The 23,611-nt window shown below is 46.4% G+C and overlaps 1 protein-coding gene across 2 annotated transcripts in view; it reads right to left on the minus strand.

The window, feature by feature from the left end:
* VSTM2B (V-set and transmembrane domain containing 2B) overlaps positions 1 to 23,611 on the minus strand; it is a 122,644-nt gene that overhangs the window by 79,081 nt on the left and 19,952 nt on the right. The window lies entirely within an intron of this gene.

The raw sequence follows: 23,611 nt of genomic DNA on the forward strand, positions 1-23,611 counted from the left end.
TCTTCCATTCTATATATAAGCTCATGTAAACCTTTTCCTTTCTCTTCTTATATTTTAAGTTCTTGTAAACCATGCCGAGCTCCACTTCCATGGAGAGGATGCGGTATATACACTTAAGGTTTAGTTTAGTTTAGTTTCTGTGGTACAAATAAAGCAGTTTACATATTATATGCAGGCACTTTCTCCATTGCCTCAGGTACTTTTGTAGTGACTTGCCCAAAGTCACAAGGAGTTGCAGTGGGAATTGAACCTGGATCCCCTGGTTCATAGGCCACTGCACTAAACCATTAGGCAAACATTTTTCATTACTATTATTATTGAGACTGGAATAAGTTAAATACCGGCCGCAGTGTTTAACTTATTCCATGTGTTCACTGCAGCTATTCATATAATCAGTGGTCCTGAATGTACATACAATGCAGTCACCATGCTGGTGCTATACATTTAGCTTAGACCCATGCCAGGCCTAAACTAATGTATGTAACATATCTGAATATCACCAACTAATACAAAGACTATCAGCTTGTTCAGACAGATTTTTCACTAGATACTGGTTGTTTATTCATTTGTATTGCTAATCTCTGTGAACTGCATAGAACCTAATTGTATATGCAGTATACAAGTGAGTTTTTATGTTATGTTATGTTACTACCCTTGTAAGAGGACCAAATGTTCATTGGCCACAGGGAATATGTATAGTAACTTCTTTTCAATATCTCCCTGTTTGAAGGGATGGGATACTATTTACAATGACATATCCCATGTCATTGCATGTCATTAACAAATAAAAATGAGCAGAAAAAAAACACATTTTGTTGTTTTTTTTGTTCACTAATAATAGTGCACACTCCCCAAAATACGTGCATATGCGAACCATCGGTACATGCACATTTCAGGAATGAGTGTGCATTCTTTGCAGTCAGTGCACACACAGGGCTGGCTCAGGAGATTAAGTGGCCCAGGCCCTGCCCCTAAGTTCATGCCCCACCCCCTGGCCTGTTCCCTCCTCCTTCCCGGCAGGATGCGGCTTCACAGGCCAGCGTCAGTGTCAAGTAGTACCATCGGAGGAGGGAAATGATGCACTTTCCTCCTCTGACATTGGCTCTCCACCCCCTCATGGCAGCCAGCCTATGAACCGTGCCCTGCCAGGACAGGACAGCAGTGTCAGAAGAGGGAGGAGGAGGGAAGCTGAAGGGTTACTTAACTTATGGGCCGATGACATTAGAGCCCTGGGCATTTGGCACCCTTTAATGCCAGCGTCCTGGACCGGAGCCTCACCTGGTCCATAGGTTAAACCAGCCCTGTGTACACTTTTTGCCAAGAAGGTACGTTCTTAATGACATTGCCCTCAAAATATTAATGAAGTCTAACCAAAACATGAAAAAATAAGCAATACTGCATATAACATAGGAAAGAAAAGGAAAGGAAAGATTTTGGGTTGCCCATCTCTGGAATACAATTCTTTACAGACACATAGAACAGTCTAGAATAGTCTGAATACTGGCAACCAAAAATATCATATATGTTACTTCCATCTGTTTATTCAGGGTGATAAGCTACACTGGTGTCTTCTGTGTCAATAAGAACATAAGAATTGCCACTGCTGAGTCAGACCAGTGGTCCATCGTGTCCAGCAGTCCACTCACATGGCGGTCCTCTGTTCAAAGACCAGCGCCCTAACTGAGACTGGCCCTACCTGCACACATTCTGGTTCAGCAGGAACTTGTCTAACTTTTGTCTTGAATCCCTGGAGGGTGTTTTCCCCTATGAAAGACTCCAGAAGAGCGTTCCAGTTTTCTACCACTCTCTGGGTGAAGATGAACTTCCTTATGTTTGTACGGAATCTATCCCCTTTCAGTTTTAGAGAGTTCCCTCTTCTCCCTACCTTGGAGAGGGTGAACAATCTGTCCTTATCTACTAAGTCTATTCCCTTCAGTACCTTGGATGTTTTGATCATGTCCTCTCTCAATTTCCTCTGTATGTCCAAACCTGTACAATTTCTGTAAAGGAACAACACCTCTTTCTAGCTGTCCATCTTGACTTATACCTTCTGGCACAATAACATGCTGCCCACTTACAAGGTCATCAGAGCCCTTCACAGTGGTAGAGGAGCCTTTTAACAATAGTCGGACAGCCATTCTGCTGACAAAGCAGGAAATCACTCTGAATCCTAAGTAACTCTGAGGGTAGTTTCTGTTTTAATGCTTTCTCTACGCATTCTTGGATTTCGCCCATTTCCACCAATATTTTGAAGAAAGGTCATTACTGGAAAATCCCCACATGGCTGACCTAAAGGCCATGCGAGGACAGAGCTTTAATTTATAGCATGTCAACCCCCTCATCCTATAATCTTGTACATACATTGTGTGCGCAAGTTATAGAATAGCGCCAATTATATGAGTGAGTGAATTGGTAAATTAAATGCCAATTGTCACTAACAGTGATAATTAGAGTTAATTGGCATTATTTGATCTTAATTAGCAGTTATGCCCCAGATTCTGTATATGACGCTCAACATTGTGCACCAAATTTGTACATGCAATTTAATTGAGAAATGAGCCAAATAGCACCAATATCAATTAGGGCAAAATATATCAACAGGCACTAAGCTCTTTAGCACATGCAAACGATTTGTGTGCATTAAACGCTATGATGCCTATTATATTCCTATGGATGTCTTAGGGCTCCTTTTACTAAGCTGCGATAATGTGTTTAGCATGCACAAAATTGCTGCGCATGCTAAACCCATGCTACGCAGCTAGAACGAACGCCAGCTCAATGCTGGCGTTAGCATCTAGCGCACGGGGCAATTTAGCGTGCGCTAAAACCGCTATCACAGCTTAGTAAAAGGAGCCCTTAGTGTTTAGTGCATGCTAACGTGGTTAGCGTGCACTAAATTGCTTAGAGCAGTGGTTCCCAACTCTGTCCTGGAGGACCACCAGGCCAATCGGGTTTTCAGGCTAGCCCTAATGAATATGCAAGGAGCAGATTTGCATGCCTGTCGCTTCCATTATATGCAAATCTCTGTCATGCATATTTATTAGGGCTAGCCTGAAAACCCAATTGGCCTGGTGGTCCTCCAGGATAGAGTTGGGAACCACTGGCTTAGAGCCTATTGATGAATTCCCTCCTGTGTGTAAATCCTACATTGTAGGGGCCGCTTGGTGTGGTTGTCAATCCATAAAACAGCACTGTTTATAGAATCATTCCATGTAACACCTAAGCAGACTTAGGCATCCTAGTCACAGGCGTCACTCCATTAGGCCAGCTTTTCACTCACCTAATTTGGCGATGCTTATGCAGGGCACTTAACTGCCTAAGTCAACCACACCTATTCTTCACCCATAATCATGCCTACTTTTTAACATATTCTTTCTTAGTCCAGTTTCTTTACAACTGTACATCTTAGGAATTCAGATATCCACCCTTATCAATAGATACAGGTGGTAGGATTCTTCATGATTCCAAGTACTATTTCCCAACTATTTACTTATTTCAATTATTTTATATAATATAAATAAATAAATAATAGACTTAGCTTATTCAAAGTCCATTCCCCTTCCTGATGCGTTTCGCCGAACTTTCTCAAGGTCGGGGGAACTGTACATTACAGCATAGCGTGTTAGTGGTGTGCTGGGTAGGGTCAGCGGCGGAAGGGGGGGGGGGGGAGTCGCGGCGTGTTACCTGGCCGGTCCTTAGACGTGCGCATGCGCACTCTTACCGCCACAGCCCGACAGATCAGGGATCGGAGAAGCACGTGGTAAGAGTGCGCATGCGCGCTTAGCATTTTATTATTATAGATCTATATACCACCTATATCCTAAGTGGTTTATATTCAGGTACTTTATCATATTTCCCTATCTGTCCCGGTGGACTCAAACTCTATCTAGTGTTTCTGGGTCAATGAAGGGATTAAGGGACTCGCCCAGGGTAACAAGGAGCTGAGGCTGAGGCTGTAGCTCTAGCCCCTGCGCCACACACTTCCTCTCTCATGGCACACCCAGAATCCTTTTGGAGCACACCACTGTGTCATGGCACACAATTTGAGAGACACTAGCCCCCCTGTTTTACAAAGGTGCGCTAACAGTTTTAGCGCTTAACGTGCTCTAAATCTACACATGCGCTAGCTGCTAACGCATCCATAGACTAACATACACGCATTAGCGTTTAGCGTGTGGTTAGCACGCGCTAAAAAGCATAACGCACCTTAGTAAAAGGAGCCCTAAGGGGTCCTTTTATTAAGGTACGCTAACTGATTTAGCACGCGCTAAATGCTAAGATGCCCATAGGAATATAATGGATGTCTTAGCAATTAGCATGCACTAAATCAGTTAGCACACCTTAATAAAAGGACTCCTAACTTAAAGCATGTTAATATTTTTATATATCCTCCCGTTATTCTCTGCATGAGATACCTCTTTCTGAAAAATCATATCCACATCACGGATACATTATTGAGCTTTTAAAGCTGTCCAAATAAATGTGTGTTAATCAGTTTTCTTCTATTCTACATTAGTGTTAATCCTCTTTATGATTATGAGTGTTTAATGGAGGTTTTTTTTGTTCAAATACAAAAAAATCAAGATCTGAAGAAAAGAAGATATGCTGTTTAGTGTCTCTTGCAACACTAATCTTCACAGGTGTAAGCAAAAACAATAACCTTTCATTCAGTTTCCTGTTTTATGTTCTTTTTACCGTGCTTTATTTTTCTAAAGTTGTACTTTCATTAATGGCTGCCATTTGTCCCATAAAAAAATCTTGCGGTAAACTATCCCAGCCCACCATCATACTCCCAATCTTCTTCTAATCCCAACTCAACCTCCCTGGCCTCTTCTAATACTCCCCATGTCAGCACACACATAAGAGGCAGCTGATCTTCTCTGTATCTGATCCCAGTTCCACCTATTATCGGGGTCCCTTTTGTAGTGGGAGCAGGAGAGAATCCCACATGTTGCTAATGCTCATTGCTATGCTGGGTTCATAATGGCACCCTTGACCCCTAGCAATAATCTTGCAGGTACAACCAGTACGGGGTCAAGCTGTAAAATAAGTTTTCTGAAAGAGGAATTCCTCTTATGATATGATATATGACAAACAGTACGCGAGTCACTTGTTGGGGGTACATGACACTGCGCAGGTCCCTCGCCTCCTTCCTCCTTAATGGCCATTGCCGGGGATCCCATGCCCTCCTTCCTGCTCTTCAGCTGCATATCCCTCCCCCAAAACCGACCCAGAAGGCTTCCCTCTGTCAGAGATGACTTTGGAAGGAAGCCTTCCAGGTCAGCGGGGGATCCCAGTTACCTCCTTCCAGGTGGGCTGCTGCTTCCTGCCTTCAGCCACACAGGGACGCGGGCAGCTCTTGCACACTGCACGTGGCTGACCCGGAAGCCTTCTGGGTCAGCCAGGTGCAGCATGTAAAAGCCGCTGCCCACGTCCCTGTATGGCCGAAGGCAGGAAGGAGCAGCCCAGCTGGGCAGCCCTGAAGGGAGCAAGTGTGGCCCTGGAGCGAGCAAGTAAGGAAACAATCGTGGGACAAAGGGAGGAGGGGGGGGGGAAAGAGTGCATTGGGACATGGGAAGAGCACAAATTTGGAACAAAGGCTGGAAGGCAGGGAGGGGGCAAGAACTTGGGACACAGAAGGAAGGGAGGGGCATGAACATGGGACACAGAAGGCAGGGAGGAAGGGGATAGAAAGGGAGAATTGTTGGGCATGAGTGTGTGAGTGAAAGGGAAAGAGATGGAGCACATGGGGAAGGAAGAAAGAAAAATTGTTGGACATAGACAGAGAGAAAGGAGTGAGGTAGAGATGCATGGGAAATAGAAGGATGAGAGGGAGAAATGTTGGATATGGTGGTGGAGAGAGAACAAAGGGACAGATTGAAGGGGATGTAAGGGGGAGGAATGTTGGACATAGTGGTGGAGGGAGAGATGTGGAATGATGCTGGAGAGGGGCGATAGAAGGAGAAATGTGCATGGGGCTGGTGGGCAGTGGTGAAAAAATGCTGCACATAATCTGGGGGATGAAAGGGAGAAATGTTGAATGTAGCAGGAGAGGAGGGTGGGAGAGATGCACCCTAGATCTCTCACTCTCTCTTTTTCCCCACTCCCTTTAGGGAATGAGAGAAAGACAGATGGACAGTGAGAGAGAGAGGAAGACATGCTTCCAATAGGGGTGGAGGAGAAAGGAAGAAAAGTTGGACTCATGGAGGGACAGAGAGAGATGTTGGTTGGTAAAGGGAATGAGGTCCGGAGGAGAGGAAACGTGCAGGAGGCAGAAACAAAGAAATATTGGATGCACAGTCAGAAGGAAGTGCAACCAAAGACTCATGAAATCACCAGACAACAAAGGTAGGAAAAATGATTTTATTTTCAATTTAGTGATCAAAATGTGCCAGTTTTGAGAATTTATATCTGCTGTCTATATTTTTCAGTATATTTGTCTATTTTTCTATACTGAGGTAACATTGCATATTTTAAAGTCATCTGCCTTAACCTCTTTGGAAACCCCTCCCCCCCAAAAAAATATAAATGATAATTAACATTTTCTCTGCGTACAGTATGCTTTGTGTTTTTTTAATTTTGTGGTTACCATTATATATTAATAAGGTTATATTGTGTGTACACTATATAAAAAATGAATGGAAGAAATTGCTTTACAATTAGTACTACTATGGGGGTGGGGTCTAGGGCGGAGCTTGGGCAGGTCTGGGGTGTAGCTTGGGCAGGTCTAGAGTGGAACTTGGATGGGGTACTTGGTTGATATTTGTTAGGGGGTACTTGGCTTGAAGAAGTTGAGATATTCAGACATATGATATAATGAACTTATAGCAGCCAACTTGTTTAAATAAGGTTTTAAGCATGCCGATATATAAATACCATATTTTTCGCTCCATAAGATGCACCCTAGATTTAGAGGAGGAAAACAAGATAAAAAACCCATTCTGAATCAAATTCTCCCTGCCAGGCTCTGTACGTTGTCCCCCTTCTGGTGGCCTAGTGATAGGCAGGGACAAGGCACAGGGCAGGCAGGCCTAGTGACAATCAGGCAGGCAGGGCCCCCCCAAAATGCATAATCTTTCTTCTCTTCTTCACTATCCATGTGCACCATTTCCTCCCCTTCCATTAAGTATCACATCTCTGTATCTTTATTCCTCTCCATTTCAGCATTATTCCATGTTCCTGTCCCTATGCTCCCTCCTCCTTCAGCATTTCTTTGCTTTGTCTCTTTTCCTCCCCATGTCAAACTTCATTACCTTCCTCCTGTTCTCCTCATCCCCACCCCAAGGCAGGCAGGCAGGGCACCCCACCCCCGAGGCAAGCAGGCAGGCAGGAAGGGCCCTTCCAAACTCTCCCCCGTACCTTATTTTAGTTCCTCCGGCGCAGCTTGATGGGCTCGTTCCTCCATGTCCCGCCTGCCGCGGGGGCTGAGGCAAACATGAAGGGAGTCAGAGGAACAGTGGTGGAGGCGGCTGAGGCCTGGATGTGCCATCCAGTGCTACCATGGAGGAAGGGAGGGAGGAGAGCGGGAGGCCGGAAAGCAATGTTACTTACCGTAATAGTTGTTATCCAGGGACAGCAGGCAGCTATTCTCACTAGTGGGTGATGTCATCCGACAGAGCCCCGATACGGACGTCTCACAAGCATGTCTTGCTTGAAGAAACTTAGAAGTTTCGAGATGCCCGCACCGCGCATGCGCCAGTGCCTTCCCGCCTGATGGACCAGGCGTGTCTCCTCAGTTCAGGTAGCTAGCCTGAGAAGCCAACCCAGGGGAGGTGGGTGGGACGTGAGAATAGCTGCCTGCTGTCCCTGGATAACAACTGTTACGGTAAGTAACATTGCTTTATCCCAGGACAAGCAGGCAGGTATTCTCACTAGTGGGTGACCTCCAAGCTAACCTCAATGGGATGGTGGGAGTGTTGGCAACTTAAGAGAATAAATTTTGTAACACTGTTTGGCCAAACTGTCCATCCCGTCTGGAGAAAGTATCCAGACAATAATGAGAGGTGAAGGTATGAACTGAGGACAAAGTGGCAGCCTTACAAATCTTCTCAATTGGTGTCGATCTGAGGAAGGCTACAGAGGCTGCCATTGCTCTGACCTTATGGGCTGTGACCCTACAAGGAAGGGATAATCCAGCCTGGGCATAGCAGGAAGAGATACAAGCCGCCATCCAGTTGGAGATGGTACGCTTCGTACAGGTCGTCCCAACTTGTTCGGATCAAAGGAGACGAAAAGTTGAGGAGCAGTTCTGTGTGGCTTGGTGCGATCCAGGTAGAAAGCCAAAGCACGTTTACAGTCCAGAGTGTGAAGAGCTGATTCTCCATGATGAGAATGAGGCTTTGGAAAAAATACTGGAAGTACAATGGATTGGTTGAGATGAAATTCAGAGACCACTTTAGGCAGGAATTTCGGATGAGTGCGGAGGACCACCTTGTCATGATGGAATACTGTGAAAGGTGGATCCGCCACTAAGGCCTGAAGCTCACTGACCCTGCGAGCAGACGTGAGGGCCACCAGAAAAACCACTTTCCAGGTGAGAAACTTAAGTGGAGCCCTGTTGAGAGGTTCAAACGGAGGCTTCATGAGTTGAGAAAGGACGACATTGAGATCCCAAACCACAGGAGGAGGTTTGATAGGAGGATTGACATGGAAAAGTCCTTTCATAAATCTGGAAACCACAGGATGAGCAGAAAGAGGTTTCCCCTGTAGAGGCTGATGGAAAGCCGCAATAGCACTCAGGTGGACTCTTACAGATGTAGACTTGAGACCAGACTGAGACAGGTGTAGAAGATAGTCCAACACAGAGGATAGGGAAGCTCGCTGAGGCTCCTTGGCATTGGAAATACACCAGGAAGAGAATCTAGTCCACTTTTGGGCGTAACATTGTCGAGTAGCAGGCTTCCTGGAAGCCTCTAAGACATCCCTCACCGCTTGAGAAAACTGATGAGGAGTTACGTTGAGAGGAACCAAGCTGTCAGGTGGAGAGACTGCAGGTTGGGATGAAGCAGTGATCCTTGATGTTGAGTAAGCAGAGAAGGAAACACTGGAAGAAGGACTGGTGCCCTGCTGCTGAGTTGAAGCAGAAGGGAGAACCAAGGTTGTCTGGGCCACCGATGAGCTATCAGAATCATGGTGGCTTGGTCTGATTTCAATTTGACCAGAGTCTTTTGAATGAGAGGAAATGGAGGAAACGCATACAGAAATCGATTCCTCCAATCCAGCAGAAAGGCATCTGCCTCGAAGCGATGAGGAGTGTAAATCCTGGAGCAAAACTGAGGCAGTTTGAAGTTGTGGGGGGCCTCTATCTGAGGCGTCCCCCATTGTGCAAAGATCTGATGAAGGGGGTTGGAATGGAGAGTCCATTCGTGAGGCTGGAGGAGTCGACTCAAGTTGTCTGCCAAGACATTGTCCTTCCCCTGAATGTAGACAGCTTTGAGGAAGGCATTGTGGCGAACTGCCCAATCCCAGACTCTGAGAGCTTCCTGGCAGAGGGAGGCCGATCTCGTGCCCCCCTGCTTGTTTACATAATACATGGCGACCTGGTTGTCTGTGCGGATGAGGACCACCATGTCGTGAAGCAGATGTTGAAAAGCTTGAAGAGCATAGAAGATTTCTCTGAGCTCCAGAAGATTGATCTGATGGAGGCGGTCCGCACTAGTCCAGAATCCCTGAGTGCGAAGCCCATCCAGATGAGCCCCCCAGGCATAGGCCGAGGAATCGGTTGTGAGAACCTTCTGATGAGGAGGAGTGTGAAACAGCAAACCTCTGGATAGATTCGAAGAGGTCATCCACCAAAGTAGAGACTGCCGAAGAGCAGGAGTGACTATGATGTGTCGAGTCAACGGGTCTGACACTTGAGTCCATTGAGAAGCTAGGGTCCACTGAGGAATTCTGAGATGGAGCCTGGCAAAGGGTGTCACATGGACTGTAGAGGCCATGTGGCCCAGGAAGACCATCATGTGTCTCTCTGAGATGGACTGGCGAGAAGATACAGACTGGCAAAGATGAAAAAGAGCATCCATGCGCTGAGGAGGAAGGAATGCTCGAAGCTGAATGGTGTCCAGTACCGCCCCGATGAAGGGAAGGGACTGGGTAGGCTGCAGATGAGATTTGGGGAAGTTGATCTCGAAGCCCAAGCTCTGCAGGAAGCAGATCGTGGTCAAGGTCGCCGAAATGACCTCTGGAGCAGAGGGGGCCTTGATGAGCCAGTCGTCGAGGTAGGGAAATACCTGAAGACCCCTGTTCCGGAGTGCAGCGGCCACCACCACCAGACACTTCGTGAAGACTCTGGGAGACGAGGACAGGCCGAAAGGAAGCACTCGATACTGCAGATGTAGATGTCCCACCCGAAATCTGAGAAATTGGCGGGAGGCCGGATGAATGGGAATGTGAGTGTAGGCCTCCTTGAGATCCAGAGAGCATAACCAGTCGTTCCGCTCGAGGAGGGGGTAGAGAGAAGCAAGGGTCAACATGCGAAACCTCTCCTTTACTAAAAACTTGTTGAGGACTCGAAGGTCCAGGATGGGTCGTAGGTCGCCCATCTTCTTCGGGACGAGGAAGTACCGGGAGTAAAAACCCCGGTTGTGCTGGTCCACCGAGACCGGCTCGACGGCCCGAAGTCGAAGCAAAGCCTGAGCCTCCTGAAGGAGAAGGGCGGTCCGCGTTAAGTTGGAAGGATACTCTCTTGGAGGGTGGTCCGGGGGGACCCGATGGAAATGAAGAGAGTATCCTTCTCTTACGATGGAAAGGACCCAGAGGTCGGTGGTAATAGCCTCCCATCGATGGTAAAAATGATGGAGGCGACCCCCGATGGGAAAAATAGGGGGATGCAGAACGAGGTCGGTTATGCTCCCTGGAAGAGAGTCAAAAAGGGTGAGTAGCCTTCGGTGCAGCCGGCGGCTGAGGTTTCTGCTGAGCCTTCTGGGGAGGCTGTCTCTTCGCCAGTTGTCTCGCAGCAGGAGTCTGACGAGGGGTGTAGCGCCGCTGATAAATCAAAGGCGGTCTAGAAGGTCGAGACTGCTGAGGCTTGGGCTTAGGCCGAAGGATAGATTGAAAAGACTTTTCATGATCCGAAAGTTTCTTGGTAACAGTTTCGATAGACTCGTCGAATAAATCAGCGCCCGCACAAGGCACATTGGCAAGTCTGTCTTGGAGGTTCGGATCCATGTCAATTGTCCGAAGCCATGCTAATCGACGCATGGCCACGGAACAGGCGGCAGCACGTGCCGAGAGCTCGAAGGCATCGTACGAGGACTGCATCAGCTGAAGACATAGCTGGGAAAGGGAGGCTACCACTTCCTCGAACTCGAATTGAGCCTGAGCATCAATGTAAGGAGTAAACTTGCGGAGCACCGTCAAGAAGAACTCCAAATATGAAGAAAAAATAAATTATAATTGAGCACTCGAGACGCCATCATAGAATTCTGGTAGATTCTCCTACCGAACTTATCCATCGTTCTCCCCTCTCGTCCCGGTGGTACAGAGGCATAGACCTGGGAGGGATGAGAACGCTTGAGAGAGGACTCGACCAGCAGGGATTGGTGAGAGAGTTGAGCGCCCTCAAACCCCTTATGATGAACAATGCGGTATCTTGCATCCAATATGCTCGGGACCGCAGGGATGGAGTACGGCGTCTCGAAACATCGCATGAATGTTTGATCCAGTAATTTATGCAGAGGAAGTCGAAGAGACTCCGCAGGAGGATTAGGCAAGTGCATGGTGTCGAGATACTCCTTAGAATACCGAGACCCAGTGTCCAAAGTCACATCCAAGTCATCCGCCATTTGCCGGAGGAAGGAAGAAAAAGACAACTGGTCCGCCAGTACCGGCCTCCGAGACGGGCTGGAGGAAGTAGAAGCCTCAGGATCCAGGGAGACTTGGGAGCGACAAGGAGAATAAGAGGTAGATGGCTCCTCGTACTCCGGCCCCTCCTGGGGAGATAAATCCGATGAGGAGTACCCCAGACGTGGCAGCTTCTTCTGTGGCAAAACCTCCGAGTGGCGCGAGGAGTGCCGAGAGGAGTGTCTGGATCGATGCCCCTCCCGGTGCCGGGAGGGAGAGCAAGAACATCTATACTTCGCATGGTCCCCCGAAGCTTCCAGTGAATGTATGGGACTGGAAGCGGTAGAGCGAAGGGGCGAAATGGAGGCCGCCTCCCGTGTTGCAGCCCAGGCCTGGTATGGAGTGCGGAAGAACTCTTCCTGTGATTTACTATGCCCAGGGCTTCGATCATCAGTCGGGGGAACGGCACCGTGATGGCGCGGAGGCGTAATAGGCTCTAAAGGAGGCATATCGCTAAAGGAAGCCCGCCTCGAGAGACCAGCCGCCCTTCGCCGCTCCTCCTCGTCAAGCAACGAGATCGATCGATGAGGAGGAGGGGGAGGGGGCGGTCCGCCCCCTGGGACCGGGACTGGGAGGTCACCCTGGATGGAGGCGATTAATCTGGGCCCCATAGTCTGCATGAGCTCGACAAACTGAGCTTCCAGCAGGGACCACAGCGAAGCCGATATGGAGGGATCCGTACCGAAAAGGGGTCCTCCAGCACGGTCTTCGCGCTCCTTCGTGGTCGAGTGCTTCTGCTTGGCAGCTTTCGGCACTTTAATGACCACAGGTGGAATAGTGGAAGGCGGTAGCTGAGCCGAGGAGATGGGGACAGGCACCGACGTCGAACTCGTGGCCGACGTCGGGGTAAACGAAGCCGGCTTCAAAAGGCCCGGAGTCGCAGGAGCAGTCGCTGGTTTCGCATGGACAGGCGAAGCGGCCGATGAAGTCGAAGCCGAAGGTTCTTTAGCAGCTTCCATCTTGAACATCGACTCCCACAACAGGCAGCGCCGCTTAAACGCTCGCGCTGTTAGAGTAGAACAAGGCCGGCACGATTTTGGGAAATGTTCTGGACCAAGACACTTCAGGCAGCGTCGATGCGGGTCCGTCAGCGAAATCGCGCGCTGGCACTTGCTACACTTTTTAAAACCGGTGATTGGCCGGGACATAGGCCGAAAAAGCTCCGCCGCTAGATCGAAGGAGCTGGGCCTGAGCCACGTGGCCGAACCGGCCGACTCGCCGGAAGAAAAATTTTTTTTAAAAATAAAAGAAAGAAAACACACGAAAAGAGGAAAAGAAATCCAAAATCGCGGAATTAGAAGGCAATAAAACGGGAATTCAGTCAGCGCAGAATTGAAGTAAAACTTCTCAGCTCCGCGGAAAGAAAAGAACTGAGGAGACACGCCCGGTCTATCGGGCGGGAAGGCACTGGCGCATGCGCGGTGTGGGCATCTCGAAACTTCTAAGTTTCTTCAAGCAAGACATGCTTGTGAGACGTCCGTATCGGGGCTCTGTCGGATGACATCACCCACTAGTGAGAATACCTGCCTGCTTGTCCTGGGATAACCAGCCGCTGCTGCTGCTGTTAATTAAGCTGCTCGCTGTCTTGTCAGGGCTGTGCCACCATGCCGGGACTCTCAGCAGCTTCCAGTTCCGATGGCTGCTGCTCACGCCCGGCCTGCGGGAAAGCTGCTGCACGTGTGAGAAGCAGGACTCGCTGTCTCTAGCTGCCTCTCTAATGGCAGAGCGGCGCGCACGGCTGCCTGCCTGGTCAGCTGAAGCAGCTGCTTCCTTTTTCCTTCTCGAGCAGCAGAGCAGTACACAAGGCTGCCTGCCTGGTCCCGTGCCGCTTCCCGCGAGAACAGAAATGGTGCAAGACCAGGCAGGCAGCCTTGTGTGCCGCTCTAGAAAGGAAGAGGAGGCAGTCGTGTCAGCTGACCAAGCAGGCAGCTGTGTGCGCTGCTCTGCCACTAGAGGCAGCCGCGTCCAGCAAGGGAGGGCATCAGAATTAAAATAAGGTAACTGGAGTGGGGGGGGGGGGGGGGGGTTTGAGTATTCGCTCCATAAGACGCACCCTTATTTCCACCAATTTTTTTTTTTTTTTGGGGGGGAAGTGCATCTAATGGAGCGAAAAATGGTTCATAGTCAGTCGCACGCGAGACACCAGCACACCGGCAATGAAGGGCAGACAATTCAGCGCAAGACACCAGCGAGCTGCGGGAAAACTTAGTTTTAAAGAGCTCCGAAGCGGGGTATGAGTGGGGAACCCCCCACTTTACTGCATAGTGTTCGTGCTGCTGTTGGGGGGGGGCAGTTTGGGGGGTTTGAACCCTCCATTATAGAGAAAAAACGGAACTTTTTCTAATTTTTTCGGGAAAAGTTCCATTTTCTCTATAATGTGGGGGAGCGTAAACAGTATGCAGTAAAGTGGGGGGGTTCCCCCCACACACCCCTGTCAGAGCTCTTTAAAACTAAGTTTTCCCACGGCGCGCTTGTGTCTTGTGCCGAATTGTTAGCGCTCGATTATCGGCGTGCTGGTGTCTGGCGCTCGATTGTCCCATCACTGCGAAAAATACGGTACATTAATGTGCTTTAAGTAATTTAGATGTAAAACATATCTTCAGCACTCACTAATTTGTCGGTTTCATAGTTGGGTATTTAATGTCCACTTACCATGTGGGTTGAATGTTCTTCATGAGAACTGCTCTCTGCAGAGAGGTATCCAGTGTGATCCCATCTATTCTCAGGTTCCTTTGCAACTTATGGTAATTATTAAGGGAAAACCAAAAAAACTCTGTGGAGTGACGATGTTCCCAAATGGACTTTATTTGAAAGTATCAAAGTTCCAAAGGTACACTAAAATCATCCACAAAAAATAATTCCATCCACATAAAAGCTTTTCCATTGCAAATGCAAGCAGTGTCTCACTTCCGGTTCACCACACAATTGTTTCCCACGTACTCACTTTTATAGGACCCCCAGGGACCCCTGAAGAAGACTTTTTGTCGAAACGCGGACCCTGTTGGGTCCTGTATCCCTAGCGGACTAGGTCCTTTAAGGCTCTTATGTGGATGATTTATTTTTATGTGGATGGAATTATTTTATGTGGATGATTTTCGTGTACCTTTGGAACTTTGATACTTTCAAATAAAGTCCATTTGGGAACATCGTCACTCCACAGAGGTTTTGGGTTTTCTCTGGATTTTCTTATTTGTGGATATTTTGGGGTCAATTCCTTTTGTTTTTTGCTTGTAATTATTAAGGGACTATGCTTTCTCACTCTTGTCATATGACCTTATTTGGCAGTTTCAGCTGTACTGGTAGTACCACAAGATTACCACTAGGGGTCAAGAGTGCCATTTTGAACTCGGTGGCAATGAATAGGACAACTAGGGAAGGGAAGGAATTTTGGATTTAGTTCACACCTTTTTCAGTTGTACCTCACGACAAGTTACATTCAGGTGCAAGCATCGGGAACACTGGTAAGAGCTAGGACTAAGGGGTGGGGGAGAATTGGCTGTCTCTTTCATGGGGGGTGATGCTGACACCTGGAGCAGTGGGTGAGGAAGGGTAAAATCACAGAGGGTTCAGAAATAGGCTTGGTGAAGATTCGGGGGGGAGGGGGGTGTTGAATTGTGATGAGGAGGTTGGCATTATGATGGGGGAGGGGGGGCTGGAGAGTTTTGCCAGTTCCATACTTCCAGAGACTGTGCACTTTTAATGACACTGGATAAAAACAGAAATGTCAGCGTCAATATTCAAAGCAATGTAATCAGCCAGAAATGGTTCCAGGGCATTGTTTGAAGCTAACCCGCAGGCACTTAGCCAGTTAGTACCACTGGATATTACCACAAACCACTAAACTCAAAACTAGATATTTTGTGGGTGATCTGGGGGGGGTCAAGTCAGTACTTCTGTGGTTGTGTACCGATATTCAGCATTTAACTACCTAGGTTTAACGGTTAAATTGGACCACATAAAGGTCAATCCTATCTTTATGTGGTGTCGCTTTTGCAGGTAAGTACTGAATTTCACACTTCACCAAAAAAAAGGTAGCCGGCCGCATAAACCCAGATGACCAAACACGGTTCAGCATTCAAAATCCAGGAATAATGACAGCAGTGGCTAAAAAGATGCTCAGTGCCACCAGCTAATCCAGGGGTGTCAAAGTCCCTCCTCGAGGGCCGCAATCCAATCAGGTTTTCAGGATTTTCCTAATGAATATGCATGAGATCTATTAGCATACAATGAAAGCAGTGCATGCAAATAGATCTCATGCATATTCAATGGGGAAATCCTGAAAACCCGACTGGATTGTGGCCCTCGAGGAGGGACTGACTCCCATGAGCTAAACATTGACTCCCAACATTTTTTTTTCTTGTTTTGGTTTTAAGACATCATTTCAAATGAATAGATACCCCTAGCAATAAAATGCTTACACCCTCAACTGTCAGATATAAACATAATAAAGAAACACTGTTTTGCCGAGAAGTATGTCTTTCCTGTCCCATTTACAATCTTCCCTTTGTTATGCCAATATAATCAAGCTTCTTGTCTGCATAACCTTTTTGTCTCCCTGAATGCCTTTGAGGCCTACAATATAATCAGCTTCTAATTTCCTAATCTTAAACAACAAAAAAAATGCGTATCAGGGTCACCAAGAGACAGCAGCTGTTTCATGCCCAGTATTCTATGAGTCAGGACTGGAAAGCCCTCTTACGGTCTGCTGGAAGAAAGGAAATCTTCATACAGAGCAAATCATGAATCCTACAGTTCACAGATACAGAGCAAAATCCAGGCCAAAGAGCTATTTTTTTCTAGAGAAGATTTATAAAACAAACAATGAATGCCAACCCCCCCCCCCCTCCTAGGAACTATAATGTTCTGCTCATTTCTTATTGAAAAATATGTGCTTTCATGTCAGCCATTGACAGAGCTGAGTGCATGGAACACCATCTGCTAGAGTTTGTAACTACCACAAGACTGTGGGGACTGAAGTAGATTTACAGAGCTGACAGCATGCATCGTATGCAAGAGAATGTGAAACACCTGTTAAACAGAGCAATTTAATTGGGGGGAGGGGAGGGGAGGCTGATCTCTAAAGAACCTGTTCCCAGTTGGTTCTATAGAGAAAGGATTTATTTTTTCTAATAAATCAGGCCTTGAAATTATTAAAAATAGGAAATAAGATAGGAATAAGAAGGAATCAAAAGATATTTGGTGATATCGAGCCTCATTCAGTAATCCCTAGTATCAGGACTTTCCAAGCCTGTCTTAATGTTCCCACAGCCAGCTGGGTTTTCGGAATATCCACAATGAATATGAAGGCCAGGATTTAGGTATAGGCTACACTAGCCACTGCTGAGGGAACCGGTTCATAGACAACGGCGCGAAAGACAAAGGCGCGCCCGGACAACTGAGCGCAGCGCCGTTCAAAATTACTGTTTTAAGGGGCTCCGACGGGGGGGTTTTGTTGGGGAACTCCCCCAGTTTACTTAATAGACATCGCGCCGGCGTTATGGGGGGGTTTGGGGGTTGTAACCCTCCACATTTTACTGTAAACTTAACTTTTTCCCCCCACAACGCCCCCACAATGCGGTGCGTCGGAGCCCTAAAAACAGTAATTTTGAGCGGTGTGCGCCTCTGCGCTGCGCTCAATTGTCTGGGCGCGCCTTTGTCCCGGCACGCTTTTGACCTGACACCGAGGGAACCAAATACCTAGGCCAAGCTAGGGTTAACAAACGTCTGGATTTCTCAGGGCATGTCCTCCTTTTGAGGACATGTCTGGGGGTCCGGATGGCTTTTCAAAACCTAACACGTTGTCTGGGTTTTGAAAAGCCACCCTGCACGATGCGATTGGCGGACAAGAGCAGGCAGTGGGGAGCATGGGGGGGGGGGGGGCAGGGCAGGGCTAGGGGTCCAGATTTTCCCAATAGGATGTGTGGTTTGCTTTTTTCCAACTCAGACGAGCATTGCTCCATTGTGACTATTTGAGCATTAGTTGCCAACAGATATTTATTTTCCCGGTAAATTGTTGGTAAATTGGAGACCCCTTTGCATTGCTCAAGGCTTTCCCTTAGTGAAATATTAAACGAAGATGTTTTTTATGCCAGTGATTTAAGTTTAACCCCGCTTAGCCTCCCCTTGTTTACAACCTTGGCAGTTGGTTTGGTGGAGGAGGGGATCTGAGGCTTTTTCCTACCTTGTTGTAATTTTCACTGTAAAAGCCTTTTAAGTTGTTCGCTTGGAGGTTTCCGTTTGCCATATTCCCAGTGAAAATATAAGTATCTTTCAAACAGCCCCACGTGTTTTGCATGATTTATGTGTTTAATGTGCTGTAAACTTTTTGAGAGTGCCCTGACCCCACTTCTGAAAAAAGCTGATCTAGGCCCATCCTCCCCTTCCAGCTATCGTCCTATAGCAAATATTTCTCTCCTGACCAAAATGCTCGAGGCTATTATATCCACTCAGCTCTCATCTTACTTGGAGAGATTCTCCATTCTATTACCTTGCCAATATGGCTTTAGACCCAATTTCAGCACTGAATCCCTGCTGGCCTCTTTAATTTCAAAGATCCAACAATTTCAATCTCGTAATAAGTTTGCTATCCTTCTACAATTCGATCTATCTGCGACCTTTGATGTTGTCCACCACAATATCCTAATTTACCAACTTTCTGAGATAGGCATTGATTCTTAGACTGGTTCTCGAAATTTTTACGATCCCACTCTTACACTGTTAACATGAATGGAACCATGTCTTCTCCTTGGAGTCAGCTATGTGGTGTTCCCCAGGGATCACCTCTGTCCCCTATTCTTTTCAACATTTATATGTCTTCTTTGAAATTCTTCCATCTATCTCCCTTTGAAACTCTATTTACATATGCAGATTACATCCTTGTCCTTCTCAAAATAGATTCGAACCTCACCAAAAATATAACAGCTTGCATAACGAAACTTCAATCCTGGGCCTTCTCTGTACAAATGAAGCTGAATGAGTCCAAAACAAAACTACTCTGGCTTGGCCCAAAATTAGATCAGTTACCCATTCTCATTCCACTACCTTCTGGTCCCACACTGCAGATCGAATTCTCAAGCAAAGTTTTGGGCATCATTATTGACTCTACACTTTCCTTTAATGATCATCTCAACTCTCTGGTAAAAAAATGTTTTTTTAGTCTTCACATGTTGAGGAAAGTGAGATCCTGCTTCCGCCAACAACATTTTGCTATCCTTGTACAATCAATCATTCTTTCCAGACTGGACTATTGTAATTCCATCTATCTAAGTCTAACCAAGAAAAATCTTCAAAGACTTCAGCGGATCCAGAACACTACGGCTAGGTTGATCTTCGCAAAAAGTAAATTTGATCATGTTTTCCCGCTTCTGTCAAAACTTCACTGGCTTCCAATGATTTCTAGGATTCACTTTAAATGTACCTGCCTAATATTCAAGATCCTACATGGCATTCTTCCTCCCCTAATCCCACTATCCTGGAATTCTTCGAGACCTGACACTACCAGATCCGCCCACAAATTCAAACTATCTTTCCCCTCGTTAAAAGGCGTCATGTATGCAGGTAAATTAGGGAAATCCCTTTTCTTCAAATTCACTGAGATTTGGAATAACCTTCCTGTCCCACTGCTGAACCTAGGCTCATCCCAATTATTCCAAAAGCATCTGAAAACCTGGCTTTTCTCCAAAATGTAAAGCTATCTATTTTAAATGTAAAGCTAGCTATCCTCTTCATAACCTCTAATTTCTTATTATGTCCTTCCCTCATTTATTGAATTTACCTGTAAACCATGCCGAGCTCTATCTTTATGGAGATGATGCAGCATACAAACTTAAGGTTTAGTTTAGTGTGGTTTGATATTATTGTTTTTCCTCAACTGGGCTTGTGTTAGTTGGGCAACTCTAGGCCAAGCACATGTTTTGCTTCAAATGGACACCACTGTGCTCCTCTGCTCCTTCCCTGGCTCTCCAATCTTTGGATTCTCTGATCCCTACATCTCTCTACATCCTGATCTCTGGGATCTGCTGTCTGTTTCCTGCCCTGCGAATATGCATGAGATACGTATAGGGTTATAATATGGCTCCAGGAAAAGGAGGAGGGATTGAGACATACGGATTTTACTGCCATTGAAAGCAATGGAAGTAAAGCCCGGATGTCTCAATCCATCTTCCTTTTTCTGGAGCCATATGGTAACCCTATACATGCAAATATGCAGGTGTAAATTTTGGTTTGGGTAAAGCATTGGTGGTCTACACAAAAGTCTTTTTATTTGGACTGGTTGAGGGTAGAGCCAGGGTTGGAAGAGTTGGGCTTACCATATGGCTCCAGAAAAAAAGAGAATGGATTAAAAGCAATGGAAGTAAAACCCGGATGTCTCAATTCATCCTCCTTTTTCTGGAGCCATATGGTAACCCTAGGAAGAGTGGAGGAGCAGTGGAGTAGTTTAGTGGTTAGAGCCCCCAGACATGATATCCAGGGGTGCTTGCTTCAAATCTCACTGCTGTACCTTGTGATCTTGGGCAAATCACCTAACTCTCCATTACCCTGGTAAAAAATTAGATTGTGAGCCCTCCGGATCAAGGAACTACCCATCCGTTTCCGAATACAGTTCAAACTCCTCTTACTGACTTACAAGTTCATCCACTCTGTAGCCCCCCAATAATTCACTTCACTTATCTCCCCCTATGCTCCCCCATGAACTCCGTTCATCGGGCAAGTCCCTCTTATCTGTACCCTTCTTCTCCATTGCCAACTCCAGACTCTGTCCCTTCTTTCTTTCCACACCGTATGCCTGGAACAGGCTGCCAGATTCGATACGTCATGCTCCATTTTTAGCAGTATTCAAATCCAAGCTAAAAGCCCACTTTTTTTGAAACTGCTTTCAACTCTTAACTCCCACTCACTGCTGTCAGATACATATACCCATTGTATCATTTCCTCTACCAAAATCTCCCCAACCCTGAGATGTCCCGTTTGTCTGTCCAAATTAGATTGTAAGCTCTTCTGAGCAGGGACCATCTATATTAAATGTACAGCACCTTTCAGCACTATAGAAATGATAAATAGTAGTAGTAGTAGTGTATTTGAAAGTAACCCACCTTGAGCTAGTACTGAAAAAAGAGTGAGTAAAATCCAAATTAATAAAATTAAAAAATTAGAAGACTAACAGGCACGGAATCCACTTGTTCCACTTTCCTTCTCTCAGGAAATAAACCAGCCCATATACTATAGATTTGCTTCAAACTGTGGAGAGTTTTACCTTAACTTGGATAGTATACACCTGGAATGGTCTTCTAAGTTCATATGTAAACCACATATATGTATTTTATTGGTTCTCAAGAAAAAAAGAAGAGCCATTTAATCCAGCAGAGTGGCAAAAGGCTCCTTTTACTAAGCTGCGGTAGCGTTTTTAGCGCGCGCTGCCACCCGCGCAACGTGGAAAAACTAACGTCTAGTTTTCAGGATCTCCATAAAGAATATGTACGAGAGAACTTTGCATACACTGCCTCCGCTTCTCTGTCACAAATGTTCATGCTCCCAGGATGAAGTACTATATGTGCAATTCTGGAGGCCACACTACCGAAAAGATGTGCTGAGAGTAGAGTCGGTGCAACGGATGGCCACCAGGATGGTCTCAGGGCTCAAGGATCTATAGTACGAGGAAAGGCTGAAAAATCTGCAGCTGTACTCACTCGAGGAACGTAGGGAGAGAGGAGACATGATCGAGACGCTTAAGTATATTACCGGCCGTATCGAGATGGAAGAAGAGATTCTCTTTCTCAAAGGACCCTCAGCCACAAGAGGGCATCCGCTCAAACTCAGGGGCGGGAAATTTCATGGCGACACCAGGAAATATTTCTTCACCGAGAGAGTGGTTGATCTTTGGAACGAGCTCCCGGTGCAGGTGATCGAGGCAAACAGCGTGCAAGAATTTAAGAGCAAATGGGATGCCCATGTGGGATCCCTTAGAGGATTAAGCCAAGGGAACCTGTCACCGGGAGTGGGATCCCTAGGATAGTAGACTTGGGGGTGGGTCAGTAGAGTGGGCAGACCTGATGGGCTATGGCCCTTATCTGCCGTCATCTTCTATGTTTCTATGTTTATATAGCAAAAAAAAGGGTAGTATGGATTTCTTTGATACCTTAAGCAGAGACCTTCTACCCACTTCGATTACAATTTCATCAGGATATTAAAAAAAGATTTTCTGCTTATTCACCCTATATCACAATCCAGAACAATATCTAAAAACTCTCATAATCTGGCACAAATAATCATTGAATACTCAAACATCAGACTTTTAGGGCTCCTTTTACTAAGCTGCGGTAGCATTTTTAGCGCGCGCTGCCACCCGCGCAACGCGGAAAAACTAACGCCAGCTCAATGGAGGTGTTAGCGTCTAGCGTGCACTAAAACCGCTAGTGCAGCTTAGTAAAAGGAGCCCAAAGTATCCAGGGTAAATAGGGAGGAACTTGCTTTACCTATAGGACTGTAACTATTGAATGGTAAAACATTTCCAAGCTTTTTGGTGTTTACCCTATATTGCTTAACAAGTACACAGTGGTTAAAAGGAGGCGGTAGCGGCTAGCACGCGCTATTCCGCGCGTTAAGGCCCTAACGCACCTTTGTAAAAGGAGCCCTTAGATGATAAATGATCATGGGACCTCCTATAGCGCACATCTATTTCAGTGCTCGCTCCAACGATCCAAGTCATTTAATCATTTGTTTCTCCTCCCTCTCTCTCTCTCTCCCATATTTTTCTTTTATATATTTTTTTCTTTTTGTGATAAACAGCAACCCCCAACCTGCTGTTGCGCCAGCATCGGCTCTTCCTCTAATGTCACTTCCTGGACCCGTGTCTAGGAAGTGACATCAGAGGAAGAGCTGATATTGGCGCGACAGCAGCTTGGAGGTTACTGCTCATGCCAGGAATGTTACAGAGGTACCGGGGAAGGGAATGGCACCTACATGGCAGGAAGGGGCGGGGAAGGAGTATAAGGAGGTGGGGGGGGGGCAGAGAAGAGGGCGCTCCGGGCGCCTCTCACCCTCACTATGCCACAGTTTGCAGTTACTATTTCAAGTGAGCAACATTTAAAATAACAAATTTACAGGATTTGAGGAGCATTTCAGCCACTGTTTGAGAGCCACAATGGAGGACTTTGAGAGCCTCATGTGGTCCTGGGGCTGTGCATTGAAGATCACTGCCTTAAGCCTCTTAAACGCTTTTATTCTTTATTACTTTCTAACTACAGCACATTCTCTGTCTAAGATGGAAACACATCTTCCACAATAGCCATATGTTATAGAATAAGAAAAAAAACATATCAAGCTTTAGAAAACTTGAAACAGTAGCTTTTAAAAGTATTCTCAGTGAGAACTGTAATATTATTAACTGATCACATTTTGAAGGCTGATGGGGTAGAATAAATGGATGCTTTGAGGTCCCAAATGCCTTTTAACTCAGACCTAAGTATATAAAAAAAAAGAGTCATGAGCTGAGGATGGTCCCTTATGGGTCTTTCAGTAGAGATGGAGGAGCTATATAATACCAGAAGTTAAGGCTCTGCCATCCAACTTCATTAGCAAGACTAGACCGCACCACCGCCAATGAAGCAGGATTAACTCCTTTGATAAGAAAATGATAAAGCATAATTAAGATTATTTCTGCACAGTGCTTCTCAACCCACTCCTCAGTAGGGCTTTCAGGATAGCACCGATAAATTTGCATGCATTGCCTTCTTGGTATGCATATCTATCGCATGCATATTCATTGTGGATA

Source organism: Geotrypetes seraphini, chromosome 4 (genome assembly GCF_902459505.1).
Source record: "Geotrypetes seraphini chromosome 4, aGeoSer1.1, whole genome shotgun sequence".
In the NCBI taxonomy this organism is placed as follows: domain Eukaryota; kingdom Metazoa; phylum Chordata; class Amphibia; order Gymnophiona; family Dermophiidae; genus Geotrypetes; species Geotrypetes seraphini.